Genomic DNA, 16597 nt, shown 5'->3' on the forward strand with positions numbered 1-16597 from the left:
CACTACTACAGAGATAGCTACTGTTTGCATTAGCTTTTGTTTGTTTACTTGTTTGTTTGTTTTTGAGACAGGGTCTTGCTTAGTCACCCAGACCAGAATACAGTGGAATAATCATAGCTCACTGCAGCCTCAACCTCCCTGGCTCAAGTAATCCTCCTGAAATCGCCTTTACAAAATTATAACTGAGGAAATTATGACAATGAAAGAAATCAGACCTAATCTACTCCATCTTGCTTCTAACATTTAAGCTGTTCTTATTCCTGGCAGTAGGCTGAACTAACTTTGGGAAGGAATTTTGTTTGACTCTGAAACAAAAAGGATAACAACTCTTTCCCAAAAAGACTCCTTCTTGCCTGGGGACCAGTCTGCCTTTGCAGGACTAACAAATTAGCTACAAGATTAGAAATTACAGTTTAGGGGTCATGTAAACTTAATTTTTTAGTTTAATAGGCTTCCTTCTGTCATACACAATTAAGTTAGGGAACTATGGTTGGTCTTTTGATCTTCAGGAGTAAACTCGCTAATTTTAAGTCAAGCTATAAATTGAACACTTGAAAAAGTGCAAAGATTACAGTATCTCTTTCTAGCCTCAACAGGGGGAAGGCAGAAAGTGGCTCCAAGAGTCTGAACCTCCCCAAATTGCTCCTGGGATAACATCAGTATTGTAAAACCTAGATCAGTGCTTGAGATATTTTACAGACCCTGCACTGGATGGATCAGCTGACACTACCCATACTGGTAATCTGGCTCAACCAGTTCTGCCATCCTACCCAGTAAAGAAGACAGCAAGAAAACCTTACTTCACTTCCCTTACGATTCCGTCTCCAACCTGACCACTCAGCATTCCCCACTTTCCAAGCCCCTACCCACCAGATTATCTTTAAAAACTCCGATCCCACCCAGCGTGGTGGCTCACGCCTGTAATCCCAGCACTTTGGGAGGCCGAGGCAGGTGGGTCACGAGGTCAGGAGATCAAGACCATCCCCACTAACACAGTGAAACTCCATCTCTACCAAAAATACAAAAAATAAGCTGGGTGTGGTGTCGAATGCCTGTAGTCGCAGCTACTCAGGAGGCTGAGGCAGGAGAATCACTTGAACCTGGGAGACGGAGGTTGCGGTTAGCCGAGATCGCACCACTGCACTCCAGCCTGGGCAACAGAGCAAAACTCTGTCTTAAAAAACAAAAAACAAAAAACAAAAAAGCTCTGATCCCCAAATGCTGAATGCTTAGGGGGACTGATTTGAGTAATAATAAAACTCTGGTTTCTCACACAGCCAGCTCTGCCTGAATTACTCTTTCTCCGTTGCAATTCCCCTGTTTTGATAAATCAGCTCTGTCTAGGCAGCAGGCAAGGTGAATTCATTGGGAGGTTACACTCCCACCTCAGTCTCCGAGTACTTGGGATTACAAGCATACATCACCACACATGGCTAATTTTTTTAATTTTTTGTAGAGACAATGTTTGCCCAGGCTGGTTTCAAACTTCTGGCCTCAAGTGATCCTTCGAACCTGGTCTCCCAAAGTGCTAAAGATCACAAGCATGAGCCACCACGCCCAGCCTTGCATTAGTTTTGACCCACCTCATTCCACACTTAAATTTTAAAAATGAATACATTTTATTTTAAATAAAAATTATATGTATCTTTTTTATTATGAACTCAGCTTTTTAAAAAAAGATTCAGTAACTCTCACAGTACCTGTCTCATAGTATATGCCAAATAAATATATAAAAGTATCCAGACCACATTAGCTTATTCTTTTATTATTTCTCAACATTTAAACGTCTATTGATATCAGCGATACCTGCTGTCTTCCAGATAAAAACTGAAAAAAAAAACTCTGAAGAAACTTCTAAAAGTAGAACTCTCTTAATGTCCTCATGAGCTTATGCTCTAATTTTATTACATCAAACAACCACATTGATAACTATGAAATTAATTAGAAATATAGGAATTACTACTTAACATGCACAAAGCACATCTTCTGAACAGGAAACATATATTTCTCTATGTTAAGTACAAAATATATTACAGTCATAGATTTTCAAACATGAAGGAGGAGCTTCAAGATGGCAGACTAGTAGCATCCGGTATTTGCCACCTCCCCAAAGAAGAACCCCTTCAGATAGATCACCTATCAGAAAACACCGAAATTCAACAGAAAAGTGACAGAAAACAGCTAAGGTAAGGAAGGAGAGAAAAGCAAGGAACCCTGCTTAGCAGGGAGCAGCTGAAAGCCTGGAGAGGCTCCCCAGTGCTGGGAAAAGGTAAGGGAGTCACCTCCAGTGGTCTACATACCCATCATGGACTCCTGCAATCCTAGCTATGTTGAGAGCACCTCCACCCTCGCAGCCCCCAAGACCAGTAGAGGGAGCTACCAGATATGCAATGGCATTGCTCCAGAGAGGCAGCTCCTAAGCAGTTAAAGCAAGGCACCATTTTGAGAGCCTGGCCCCGACCAGACTGCATGCTGCTTTTGGGCTTAAAAGCCCTACATCTCCACATTCCTGGAGAGTTACTGACATCCCCACATGTAGCCAGGCACTGCTGCTGGCTGCTGCCACCAATGCTGAAGCAACTCCACCACCCCCAAGAACAGGGCTGCTACACATTTCAAAACACCCTGTGGAAGGGCTACCCTGCTTATCTCTACTACCTGGGGCGAAAGTGCATGCTCTCCACTCACCTACAGCTATTGCCACTGAAAGCAACCCCATCCTCCCCTGGAGCAGGGTGGCAGCACAGTCACTACTGCCCCCACCCAAGCATTCCACCAGTGCTCTGGATACCATCCTATGCCTGCCTACCACAACCAGCTCCCAGTGCACCACTAGAGGGGTCTGAGAACATGACTGCCTGGCCTGGCTCTACACTCCCACTCAGTGCCTGAGCAAATGGTCTGGAAGCCTGGGGATCACCCTGCCCCAACCACCACTGTTGGTACCTTAGCACTCCTCCCAGGAGCCTGAGGACAGGCCCACTAAACCTGCAGCTACTACCACAGCTAACATCTGCCTGAATGTGCCACCTACAGGCCTGGTGACTAGCGTACCCAGCCTGTTGCAGCCACTGCCAACACCAATGCAGACTTCTTGGAAACCAGAGGATTGTCCTGCCACTGCTACTGCTATTTCCCATGCCATACCTGCTGCCCAAGGGCCTGAAGACCCACCCATCCAGTGCTACCACTGCCACTGCCAGCACCCAAGCAGGCCAGTCACCTGGAGGCCCAAGATTCATCATGCTTGGACTCACTAATAACAGTGCCAGCATATATTGCACTGAAGCCCAAGGACAGGCACACTCAGCCTGCTGCTGCCACCAGTGAAGTCTAAGGATTGGCCTCTTGAAGTTCCCATCCCCAGCAAAACTTCACTACAACCTCCACTAACAACTATACTCTAAGCCACTGAGGAAATCACAAACACCACTGATGCTGTTACAGCTGAAGAAATCATATAGAAACTACACTATTGCAAGCACTGAGAATCAAAGCAAAAGTGCGCTACCCAAACAATACCACAGATACATCTTCAGGAAAATTCTTCCCCTGTAAAAGTGAATTCAAAAAATTGGAAGAAGTGGTTGTTACACCAGACGCATGGATATAAACATAAGGACACAAAAAACATGCAAAAGCAAGGAAATATGACAGTTCCAAAGGAACACAATAATTATCCAACAACAGATTCCAATAAAATGCATGAAATCCCATATAAAGAATTCAAAATAAGAAAATTAAAGACATTCATTGAGATCCAAGATAACTCAGAAAAAAAAAAAAAAAAGAAATCAGAAAAACAATTCAGGATGTCAATAAGAAATTTACCAAACAAGGGTGGCACCCAAGATGGCCGAACAGGAACAGCTCCAGCCTCCAGCTCCCAGCATGAGCGACACAGAAGACAGGTGATATCTGCATTTTCAACTGAGGTACCGGGTTCATCTCACTGGGGCACGTCAGATGCTAGTCCATGGGTGCAGCCCTACCAGCGAGAGCTGAAGCAGGGCAAGGCATCACCTCACCTGGGAAGCACAAGGGGGAAGGGAATTCCTTTTCCTAGCAAAGGGAAATTGAGACACATAACATCTGGAAAATCAGGTAACTCCCACCCTAATACTGCATTTTACCAACGGTCTTAGCAAACGGCACACCAGGAGATTATATCCCACACCTGGCCCGGAGGGTCCCACGCCCACATTGCCTCCATCATTACTAGCACAGCGGTTGGAGATCTAACTGCAAGGCAGCAGCAAGGCTGGGGGAGGTGTGCCCGCCATTGCTGAGGCTTAAGTAGATAAAGCCATCGGGAAGCTCAAATCGGGTGGAGCCCACCGCAGCTCAAGGAGCCCTGCCTGCCTCTGTAGACTCCACCTCTGGGGATAGGGCATAGCTAAACAAAAAGCAGCAGAAACCTCTGCAGATGTAAAAGTCCCTGTCTGACAGCTTTGAAGAGAGCAGTGGTTCTCCTAGCATGGAGGTTGAGATATGAGAACAGACAGACTGCCTGCTCAAGTGGGTCTCTGACCCCTGAGTAGCCTAACCGGGAGATATCCCCCATTAGGTGCAGACCAACACATCACACCTCACACAGCTGGGTACACCCTGAGACGAAGCTTCCAGAGCAAGAATCATACAGCAACACTCGCTGTTCAGCAATATTCTATCTTCTGCAGCCTCTGCTGCTGATACCCAGGCAAACAGGGTCTGGAGTGGACCTCAAGCAAACTCCAACAGACCTACAGCTGAGAGTCCTGATTGTTAGAAGGAAAACTAACAAACAGAAAGGACACCCACAGCAAAACCCTATCAGTACGTCACCATCATCAAAGACCAAAGGCAGATAAAACCACAAAGATGGGGAAAAAGCAGTGCAGAAAAGCTGGAAATTCAAAAAGTCAAAGCACATCTCCCCCTCCAAAGGAACGCAGCTCATCACCAGCAACAGAACAAAGCTGGACACAGAATGACTTTGACAAGTTGAGAGAAGAAAGCTTCAGTCAATTAAACTTCTCAGAGCTAAAGGAGGAACTACATAACCAGGGCAAAGAAACTAAAAACTTTGAAAAAAGAATGGATGAATGAATAACTAGAATAATCAATGCAGAGAAGACCTTAAAAGAACTGATAGAGATGAAAACCATGACACAAGAACTACGTGACAAATGCACAAGATTCAGTAACTGACTCGATCAACTGGAAGAAAGATTATCAGTGATTGAAGATCAAATGAATGAAATGAAGCAAGAAGAGAAATGTAGAGAAAAAAGAGTAAAAAGAAATGAACAAAGCCTCCAAGAAATATGGGATTATGGGAGAAGACCAAATCTACGTCTGATTGGTGTGCCTGAAAGTGACAGGTAAAATGGAACCAAGTTGGAAAACACTCTGCAGGATCTCATCCAGGAAAACTTCCCCAACCTAGTACAGCAGGCCAACATTCAAATTCAGGAAATACAGAGAACACCACAAAGATACTCCTCCAGAAGAGCAACTCCAAGACACATAATTGTCAGATTCACCAAAGTTGAAATGAAGGAAAAAATATTAAGGGCAGCCAGACAGAAAGGTCGGGTTACCCACAAAGGGAAGCCCATCAGACTAACAGTAGATCTCTCGGCAGAAATGCTACAAGCCAGAAGAGAGTGGGGGCCAATATTCAACATTCTTAAAGAAGAGAATTTTCAACCCAGAATTTCATATTCAGCCAAACTAAGTTTCATAAGTGAAGGAGAAATAAAATCCTTTATAGACAAGCAAATGCTTAGAGATTTTGTCACCACCAGGCCTGCCCTACAAGAGATCCTGAAGGAAGCACTAAACATGGAAAGGAACAACCGGTACCAGCCATTGCAAAAACATGCCAAAATGTAAGGCCATCGATACTAGGAAGAAATTGCATCAACTACCAAGCAAAATAACCAGCTAATATCATAATGACTGGATCAAGTTCACACATAACAATATTAACCTTAAATGTAAAAGGACTAAATGGTCCAATTAAAAGACACAGACTGGCAAATCGGATAGAGTCAAGACCCATCAGTTTGCTGTATTCAGGAGACCCATCTCACATGCAGAGACACACATAGGCTCAAAATAAAGGGATGGAGGAAGATCTACCAAGCAAATGGAGAACAAAATAAAGGAGGGGTTCCAATCCTAGTCTCTGATAAAATAGACTTTAAACCAACAAAAATTAAATGAGACAAAGAAGGCCATTACATAATGGTAAAGGGATCAATTCATCAGGAAGAGCTAACTATCCTAAAGATATATGCATCCAATATAGCAGCACCCAGATTCATAAAGCAAGTCCTTAGAGACTTACAAAGAGACTTAGACTCCCATACAATAATAACAAGAGACTTTAACACCCCACTGTCAACATTAGACAGATCAACAAGACAGAAAGTTAACAAGGATATCCAGGAATTGAACTCAACTCTGCATCAAGCAGACCTAATAGACATCTGCAGAACTTTCCACCCCAAATCAACAGAATATACATTCTTCTCAGCACCACATCACACTTATTCCAAAATTGACCACATAGTTGGAAGTAAAGCACTCCTCAGCAAATGTAAAAGAACAGAAATTACAACAAACTGTCTCTCAGATCACGGTGCAATCAAACTAGAACTCAGGACTAAGAAACTCAATCAAAACTGCTCAACTACATGGAAACTGAACAACCTGCTCCTGAATGACTACTGGGTACATAACGAAATGAAGGCAGAAATAAAGATGTTCTTTGAAACCAAATAAGAACAAAGATACAACATACCAGAATCTCTGGGACACATTTAAAGCAGTGTGTAGAGGGAAATTTATAGTACTAAATGCCCACAAGAGAAAGCTGGAAAGATCTAAAATTGACACTCTAACATCACAATTAAAAGAACTAGAGAAGCAAGAGCAAACACATTCAAAAGCTAGCAGAAGGCAAGAAATAACTAAGATCAGAGCAGAACTGAGGAGAGAGAGACATAAAAAACCCTCCAAAACTCAAAGAATCCAGGAGCTAGTTTTTTAAAAAGATCAACAAAATTGATAGACCGCTAGCAAGACTAATAAAGAAGAAAAGAGAGAAGAATCAAATAGATGCAATAAAAAATGATAAAGGGGATATGACCACCGACCCCACAGAAATACAAACTACCATCAGAGAATACTATAAACACCTCTATGCAAATCAACTAGAAAACCTAGAAGAAATGGATAATTTCCTGGACACTTACACTCTCCCAAGACTAAACCAGGAAGAAGTTGAATCTCTGAATAGACCAATAGCAGGCTCTGACATTGAGACAACAATTAATAGCCTACCAACCAAAAAAAGTCCAGGACCAGATGGATTCACAGCCAAATTCTACCAGAGGTATAAGGAGGAGCTGGTACCATTCCTTCTGAAACTATTCCAATCAACAGAAAAAGAGGGAATCCTCCCTAACTCATTTTACGAGGCCAACATCATCCTGATACCAAAGCTTGGCAGACACACAACAAAAAAAAGAGAATTTTAGAGCAATATCCCTGATGAACATTGATGCAAAAATCCTTAATAAAATACCGGCAAACCAAATCCAGCAGCACATCAAAAAGTTTATCCGCCATGATCAAGTGGGCTTCATCCCTGAGATGCAAGGCTGGTTCAACATATGCAAATCAATAAATGTAATCCAGCATTTAAACAGAATCAAAGATAAAAAACCACATGATTATCTCAATCGATGCAGAAAAGGCCTTTGACAAAATTCAACAGCCCTTCATGCTAAAAACGCTCAATAAATTCGGTATTGATGGAACGTATCTCAAAATAATAAGAGCGATTTATGACAAACCCACAGCTAATATCATACTGAATGGGCAAAAACTGGAAGCATTCCCTTTGAAAACTGGCACAAGACAGGGATGCCCTCTCTCACCACTCCTATTCAACATAGTGTTGGAAGTTCTGGCTAGGGCAATCAGGTAAGAGAAAGAAATAAAGGTATTCAGTTAGGAAAAGAAGAAGTCAAATTGTCCCTGTTTGCAGATGACATGACTGTATGTTTAGAAAACCCCATTGTCTCAGCCCAAAATCTCCTTAAGCTGATAAGCAACTTCAGCAAAGTCTCAGGATACAAAATCAACGTGCAAAAATCACAAGCATTCTTATACACCAGTAACAGACAAACAGAGAGCCAAATCATGAATGAACCCCCATTCACAATAGCTTCAAAGAGAATAAAATACCTAGGAATCCAACTCACAAGGGGTGTAAAGGACCTCTTCAAGGAGAACTACAAACCACTGCTCAACGAAATAAAAGGGGACACTAACAAATGGAAGAACATACCATGCTCATGGATAGGAAGAATCAACATTGTGAAAATGGCCATACTGCCCAAGGTAATTTATGGATTCAATGCCATCCCCATTAAGCTACCAATGACTTTCTTCTCAGAATTGGAAAAATCTGCTTTAAAGTTCATATGGAACCAAAACAGAGCCTGCATTGCCAAGACAATCCTAACCAAAAAGAACAAAGCTCGAGGCATCACGCTACCTGACTTCAAACTATACTACAAGGCTACAGTAACCAAAACAGCATGGTACTGGTACCAAAACAGAGATATAGACCAATGGAACAGAACAGAGCCCTCAGAAATAATACCACACATCTACCACGATCTGATCTTTGACAAACCTGACAAAAACAAGAAATGGGGGAAAGGATTCCCTATTTAATAAATGGTGCTGGGAAAATTGGCTAGCCATAAGTAGAAAGCTGAAACTGGATCCTTTCCTTACTCCTTATATGAAAATTAATTCAAGATGGATTAGAGACTTAAATGTTAGACCTAAAACCATAAAAACCCTAGAAGAAAACTTAGGTAATACCATTCAGGACATAGGCATGGGCAAGGACTTCATGACTAAAACACCAAAAGCAATGGCAACAAAAGCCAAAATTGACAAATGGGATCTTATTAAACTAAAGAGCTTCTGCATAGCAAAGGAAACTACCATCAGAGTGAACAGGCAACCTACAGAATGGGAGAAAATTTTTGCAATCTACTCATCTGACAAAGGGCTAATATCCAGAACCTATAAAGAACTCAATCAATTTTGCGAGAATAAAACAACCCCATCAAAAACTGGGCAAAGGATATGAACAGACATTTCTCAAAGAAGACATTCATACAGCCAGCAGACATATGAAAAAATGCTCATCATCACTTGCCATCAGAGAAATGCAAATCAAAACCACAATGAGATACCATCTCACACCAGTAAGAATGGCAATCATTAAAAAATCAGGAAACAACAGGTGCTGGAGAGGATGTGGAGAAATCGGAACACTTTTACACTGTTGGTGGGACTGTAAACTAGTTCAACCATTGTGGAAAACAGTGTGGTGATTCCTCAAGGATCTAGAACTAGAAATACCATTTGAGCCAGCCATCCCATTACCGGGGATATACCCAAAGGATTGTAAGTCATGCTGCTATAAAGACACATGCACATGTATGTTTATTGCTGCACTATTCACAATAGCAAAGACTTGGAATCAACCCAAATGTCCATCAGTGACAGATTGGATTAAGAAAATGTGGCACATATACACCATGGAATACTATGCAGCCATAAAAAAAGGATGAGTTTGTGTCCTTTGTAGGGACATTGATGCAGCTGGAAACCATCATTCTCAGTAAACTATCGCAAGAACAGAAAACCAAATACCACATGTTCTCACTCATAGGTGGGAATTGAACAATGAGATCACTTGGACACAGGAAGGGGAACATCACACACCGGGTCCTATTGTTGGTGGCGGGGAGGGATAGCATTAAGACGTAATGTAAATGACGAGTAATGGGTGCAGCACACCAACAAGGCACATGTATACATATGTAACAAACCTGCACGTTGTGCACATGTACCCTAGAACTTAAGGCATAAAAAAATAATAATAATAATAATGAAAAGAAAAAAAAAGGTATACAAAACAACCAGAAATCAATTAATAAAATGACAGAAATAAGCCCTCATATATCAATAATAACCTTGAGCGTAAATGAATTAAACTTTCCGCTTAAAAGGTATAAATTGGCTGACGGGATTTTTCAAAAACATGATGAAATTATATGCTGTCTACAAGTAGTTCAACTCACCCCTAAAGACATCTATGAACTGAAAGTAAAGGAATGGAAAAACACATTCCATGTAAATGGAAATAAAAAATGAGCAGGCATAGCTATATCTACATCAAATAAAACAAAGTTTAAGTCAAAAAACAGTAAAAACAGACAAAAAAAGAGTCACTATATCATAATAAAAGGATCAACTCCACAAGAGAATATAATAATTCTACATATATCTGCACCCAACTTGGAGCACCCAGATTCATGAAGCAAACATTACTAAATCTAAAGAGAGATAGATTCCAATACAATAACAGTGGGGGATTTCAACATCCTTCACTCAGTATTACACAGATTATCTAGACAAAAAAATTAACAAAGAAACATTGTATTTAAACTGTACTTTAGACCAAATGAACCTGATACACATTTACAAAATATACAATAGCTACAAAATGCACATTCTTCTCATTAGCACATAGCAACAAGGATAGATAATATGTTAGGCCAAAAAATGACTCAACAAGTTTTCAAAAATTAAAATAATATCAAGTATCTTTTCATACCACAATGGAATAAAACTAGAAATCAATAATAAGAACTTTGAAACCTGTACAAGCACATGGAAATTAAACAACATGCTCTGAAATGACAATTGGGTCAAGAAAGAAATTAAGGAGGAAATAAAAAAATGTCTTGAAACAGATAAAGATTGAAGTACAACATACCAAAATACAGCAAAAGCTGTGTTAAGAGGGAAGTTTATAGCAACAGATACTTACATCCAAAAAGTAGAAAGATTTCAAACAAACAACCTAACAATACTCCTCAAGGAACTAGAAAAACAAGAACAAACTCAACCCAGAATTAGAAGAAGAAAAGTGATAATAATGATCAGAGCAGAACTCAATGAAACAGAGACAAAAAAAAAAAAAAAAAAAAGCAAAGGATCAGTGAAATGAAAAATTTATTTTTGAAAACAAGATTGATAAACCCCTATCTAGACTAATTAAGGAGAAGACCCAAATAAATAAAATCAGAAATGAGAAAGGATACATTACAACTGATACTACAGAAACACCAGAGACTATTATGAACAACTATACACTAATCAACTGAAAAACGTAGAGGAAATAGGTAAATTTCTGGACACATACAACCTGCCAGTACTGACTGACAAAAAAAAATAGAGGCCAGGCACAGTGGCTTATATAATTCCAACAGTTTGAGAGGCCAAGGCAGGAGGACTGCTTGAGAACAGAAGTTGGAAACCAGCCTCAGCAACATAGCAAGGCCCTGTCTGGAAGGCAGGGCAAGGGAAGGGAAGGGAAGGGGAGGGGAGAGGAGGGGAGGGAAGGGAAAAGGAGGAAGGGAGAGGAGAAGGGAAGGGAAGGGAGGGGAGGAAAAAGGTAAAGACAAGGCAAGGTGGAAAAGGAAAGGAAAGGAAAAAAGGAAGAAAGAGAAAGGAAAAAAAGAAGAAAGAAAGAGAGGAAGAGAGGAAGGGAGGAGAAAGGAAAGAAAGGGGGAAAGAAAAGAGAAAGAAAGAAGAAGAAAGAAAGAAAGAAAGAAAGAAAGAAAGAAAGAAAGAAAGAACAAAGAAAGAAGGAAAGAAAGAAGAGAGAGAGAGAGAAAGAAAGAAAGAAAACAAGCAAATAGTGAACCTGAACAGACTAATAATAAGCAGCAAGACTGAATCAGTAATAAAATCTTAACAGAAAAAAAATCCAGGACTGGGTGCCTTCACTGCCAAATTTTACCAAAGTTACAACGAAGAACTAATACCAACTCTACGCAAACTATTCCAAAAATTGAAGAGGAGATACTTCTCTCTAACTAATTCTAGAGGTCAGCATCACGCTAATATCAAAACCACACAGAGAGGCAGCAACAAAAAAAAAAAAAAGAAAGAAAGAAAGAAAAGAAAGAAAACTACAGCTCAATATCCCTGATTTGCATGGATCCAAAGATCCTCAACAAAATCCTAGCAAACCAACTCCAACAGTACATCAAAAAGATAATACACCATAAGCGAGTGGAATTTATCCCAGGGATGCAAGGATCTTACATTTGCACAAATCAATAAACGTGATACCTCACATCAACAGAAAGACAGAAAACATATGATCATCTCAATAGATGCAGAAAAAGCATTTAATAAAATTCAATATCCCTTCACGATAAAAACTATCAACAAATTAGTCATAGAAGGAGCATACCTCAATATAATAAAGCCTATATATAAAAACCCAGAGCTAACATCACACCAAATGAGGAAGAGCTAAAAGTCTTTCCTCTAAGAATTAGAAAGGGAAAAGGATGCCCACTTTCACCACTCCTATCCAATAAAATGCTGGAAGTCCTATCCAGGACAATCAAGCAAGAGAAAAACATAAAAGGTATCCAAATTGGAAAAGAAGAAGTAAAATTATTCCTCTTGGCAGATGACATGTTCTTATATCTATAAAAAGTTGGAAGATTCATCAAAAAACTCTTAGATCTGATAAATAAATTCAGCAAATTTGTAGGATACAAAGTCAACATACAAAAATTAGTGTTTCTACACATCAATAATGAACGAGCTGAGAAAGAAATCAAGAAGGCAATCTCATTTACAATAGCTACAAAAAATAAAATACCTAGGAATAAATGTAACCAAAAAGGTGAAAGACCTGTACGAGGAAAACTATAAACGTCTGATGAAATAAACTGAAGAGGCCACACAAACAAATCGAAAAACATCCCATGCTCATGGGTTGGAAGAATTAATATCATTCAAATGACCACCATACTACCCAAAGCAATCTACACAGTCCATGCAATCAATCACTATCAAAACACCAATGTCACTTTTCACAGAAATAGAAAAAACAATCCTAAAATTCATATGGAACCAAAAAAGAGCTCAAAAAACCAAAGCAATCCTGAGTCAAAGATTACATCACACTACCTGAAAACAGACACATAAACCAAAGGAACAGAGTCTAAACCCCAGAAATAAATCCACTTATTTATAACTAACTGATTTTTCACAAAGGCACCTTGGTCAGAGAACATGCATTGAAGAAAGAACACCCTCTTCAATCCTCTTCAACAAATGGTGCTGGGAAAATTGGATATCCATATGCAAAATGAAACTGGACTCTTATCTCTCACCATAAATAAAAATCAACTCAAGATGGATTAAAGACTTAAACATGAGACCTGAAACAATAAAACTACTAGAAGAAAACATATAAGAAGCACTTCAAGACATCGATCTAGACAAAGATTTTACAGCTAAGATCTCAAAAGCAAAGATAACAAACATAAACATAGACAAATAGTACTATATTAAACTAAAAACTTCTTCACAGCAAAGAAAGTATTCAACAGAATGTAGAGACAACTTGTTGAACGGGAGAAAATATTTGCAGACTATCCATTTGACAAGGTACTAACATCTGGAATACACAAGGAACTCAACTGAACAGTGAAAAAGCAAATAACCCCATTTAAAAGTGGGCAAAGGACATGAATAGACATTTCTCTAAAGAAGACATACAAATGGCCAACAGGTATATGCACAAATGGTCAACATCACTAATCATCAGAGAAATGTAAATCAAAACCACAAATACTATCTTACTCCAGTTAGAATGACTATTACTGAAAAGATAAAAAATAATAGATGCTGGGGAGGATGCAGGGAAGAGGAAACATTTATACACTGTTAATCAGAATGTGAGTGAGTACAGCCACAATGGAAATACAATATTTCTCAAGAAACTAATAGTAGAACCATTACCATACAATCCAATAATCCCACTAATAGGTATTTATCCATAGAAAAAGAAGTCAATATAACAAAAAGATACCTGCACCCCCATGTTTACTGCAGCACTATTCACAATAGCAAAGATATAGAATCAACCTAAGTGTCCATCAACAGATGAATGTATAAAAAAGAATAAAATCATGTCTTAGCATCATGGATGGAACAGGAGGTCATTATGTTAAGTGAAAGTCAGACACAGAAAGACAAATTTTGCAGCTTGCCACTCACACGTCGGAGGTAAAAATGTTGATCTCATGGAGGTAGAGCGTGAAATAATAGAGACCAGAGGATAGGAGGGGTATATGAGTGGCAGAGAGGAATGAAGAAAGGCTGATGAATGGGTACAAGCGTGCATTTAAATAGAAGGAATAAGTTATCACGTTTGACAGTGTAATAGTGTGACTATACTTAACAACATGTATTGTATATTTCAAAACAGCTAGAAGAGAGGACTTGAAATGTTCCCAACACACAGAAATGATAAATACTAGAGGTGATAGATACCTGAAATACCCTGACTTGATCATTACACATTCTATGCATGTAACGGAATATCACACATACCCCATAAATATGTACAAATATTATGTATCAATTTAAAAATATATTTAACCTTCCCAAATGTAGTTGAGAGGAGGAACTGTTTACACTGAATCTAAATTGAATTTTAAGCATCATTTAAATTAATTTAATTTATATAAAATTCACCCAGTCACCAGTGACTAATAAAGTGAACTCTAATAACTCAGGAAGAAATGTTTAGTTTCATATTCAAAATTGTAAATTAAACTAGAGCAGTATTATTCAAAATTTTTTCAGGCATCAGGGTACCTAGAGCTTATAATGCATTTTGCAGACCACCTAAAATACTGATTAAGCTTCAAAACAAATAAATAACTTTTTGCTAAATCAGATCACTTTTTTTTTTTTTTGAAACAGCATCTCACTCCATCACCCAGGCTAGAGTGCAGTGGTACAATCACAGCTCACAGCAGCTCTACCTCCTGAGCTCAAGCGATCCTCCCACCTCAGCCTCTCGAGTAGCTGGGACTACAGGTGAACGCGACCAGGCCTGGCTACTTTTTGTATTTTTTGTCAGAGAGAGGATTTTCCCATGTTGCCCAGGCTAGTCTCTAACTCTTAGGCTCAGGGAATCCACTCATTTTAGCCTCCCAAAGTGCTGGAATTACAGGCATGAGCCACTGCGCTGGGCTCAGACCACTTCTTATACCAGATTCTGTTACTTATACCTGAGAAAACGTATGGGTGGTAACATGGGATGAAGGGAAATTAAACCACTATTTGATTTTAGTAGCGAAAATCTTTAGCTGGATTACACCTCAGAAGAATAATTTAGGAAGCACTAAACTAGAGAATTATAAGCACAGCCACATTTACACGTGCGACTTAAATTCGATCTTTTAATGCATTTTTAAAGTTTAAAAATACCAACAGCACCAAATAACCTCCTCAAATCGAAGCACCTGTCATTTGCTTTCATCTTCTGCCTTCAGAAAATACAGATTTCGCTAACTGAATAGCAAGCTAAGGTCACCAGGGCTCTCAAGATAACAGAAGTCTTGTACTGACACATCACATTCTTTCTTACTGATTTCATCTAGTTAGGCCTCCATGTGATTACACTGAGCATTGCATGCTCTCATTTAAGATCTCACTTGCCTCCATCTTCACCCTTCATTTCCCTAACTTCTCATATCCTCACTGATCTTTGATTTTCTGGCTCTTATCTTGGAAGGTTATTTGTTTTGTTTGGCAATTGTTTGTATCTCCCCTCCCCACACATGAAGGATCAGTGTACCTACTCTATTTCTTTTCTACATCAAATAAACATAGTGCTGAGCAAAGAAAGCAACAAATATTTAACCAGCTTTTAACTTATCCACTGACATCCGCGAGATTTCTGAGGTTCTGTTTCAATGCTCCTTGATATTGAATAGTTGCTTCAACTAAAAAAGTACTATTTTTCACCTTAGAAATATTTCTTTTGGCCAGGTGCAGTGGCTCACATCTGTAATACCAGCACTTTGGGAGGCTGAGGCAGGCAGAACACCTGAGGTCAGGAGTTCAAGACCAGCCTGGCCAACATGGAAAAACCCCGTCTCTACTAAAAATACAAAATTAGCTGGGCATGGTGGCACATGCCTGTAATCACAGCCACTCAGGAGGCTGAGGCAGGAGAATTGCTTGAACCCGGGACGTGGAGGTTGCAGTGAGCCAAGATCATGCCATTGCACTCCAGCCTGGGCGACAAGAGTGAAACTCTGTCTCAAAAAATAAAAAATAAAAAATAAAAGAAATCTTTCTTTTGCCCTGTTTACCTTCCAGCTTATTTTTAACTCTTCACGAGGCTGCTGTGTCAGGGCCCTGTGTCAGGGCCCTCAGAGTAGTGCTCCCGGTTATGAAGAAAAAGTACAGAGACAGAAAGTCAGTCTAACAATGTGAGCAAAGCAAGAATTCGACACTAAAAGTGACTACAGAGGCTGCAAAAAGGAGCACCAGCCAGCAGGCCCAGTCCTTTCAAGCAAGAATACTTATCTCAGGAAAACTTGGAGCTGCTCTTCCATTTTATTTTTTCCTTTTTCTGTAAAATATGCTAAAAGATATCTACCTACATACCTGCTTTATATTG

General features: G+C 39.6%; 1 protein-coding gene across 4 annotated transcripts in view; it reads right to left on the reverse strand.

Annotated features, from left to right (window-relative positions):
- Positions 1–16597, reverse strand: part of MANBA (mannosidase beta) — a 142725-nt gene that overhangs the window by 79729 nt on the left and 46399 nt on the right. The window lies entirely within an intron of this gene.

Source organism: Rhinopithecus roxellana, chromosome 2, assembly GCF_007565055.1.
Source record: "Rhinopithecus roxellana isolate Shanxi Qingling chromosome 2, ASM756505v1, whole genome shotgun sequence".
In the NCBI taxonomy this organism is placed as follows: Eukaryota; Metazoa; Chordata; class Mammalia; order Primates; family Cercopithecidae; genus Rhinopithecus; species Rhinopithecus roxellana.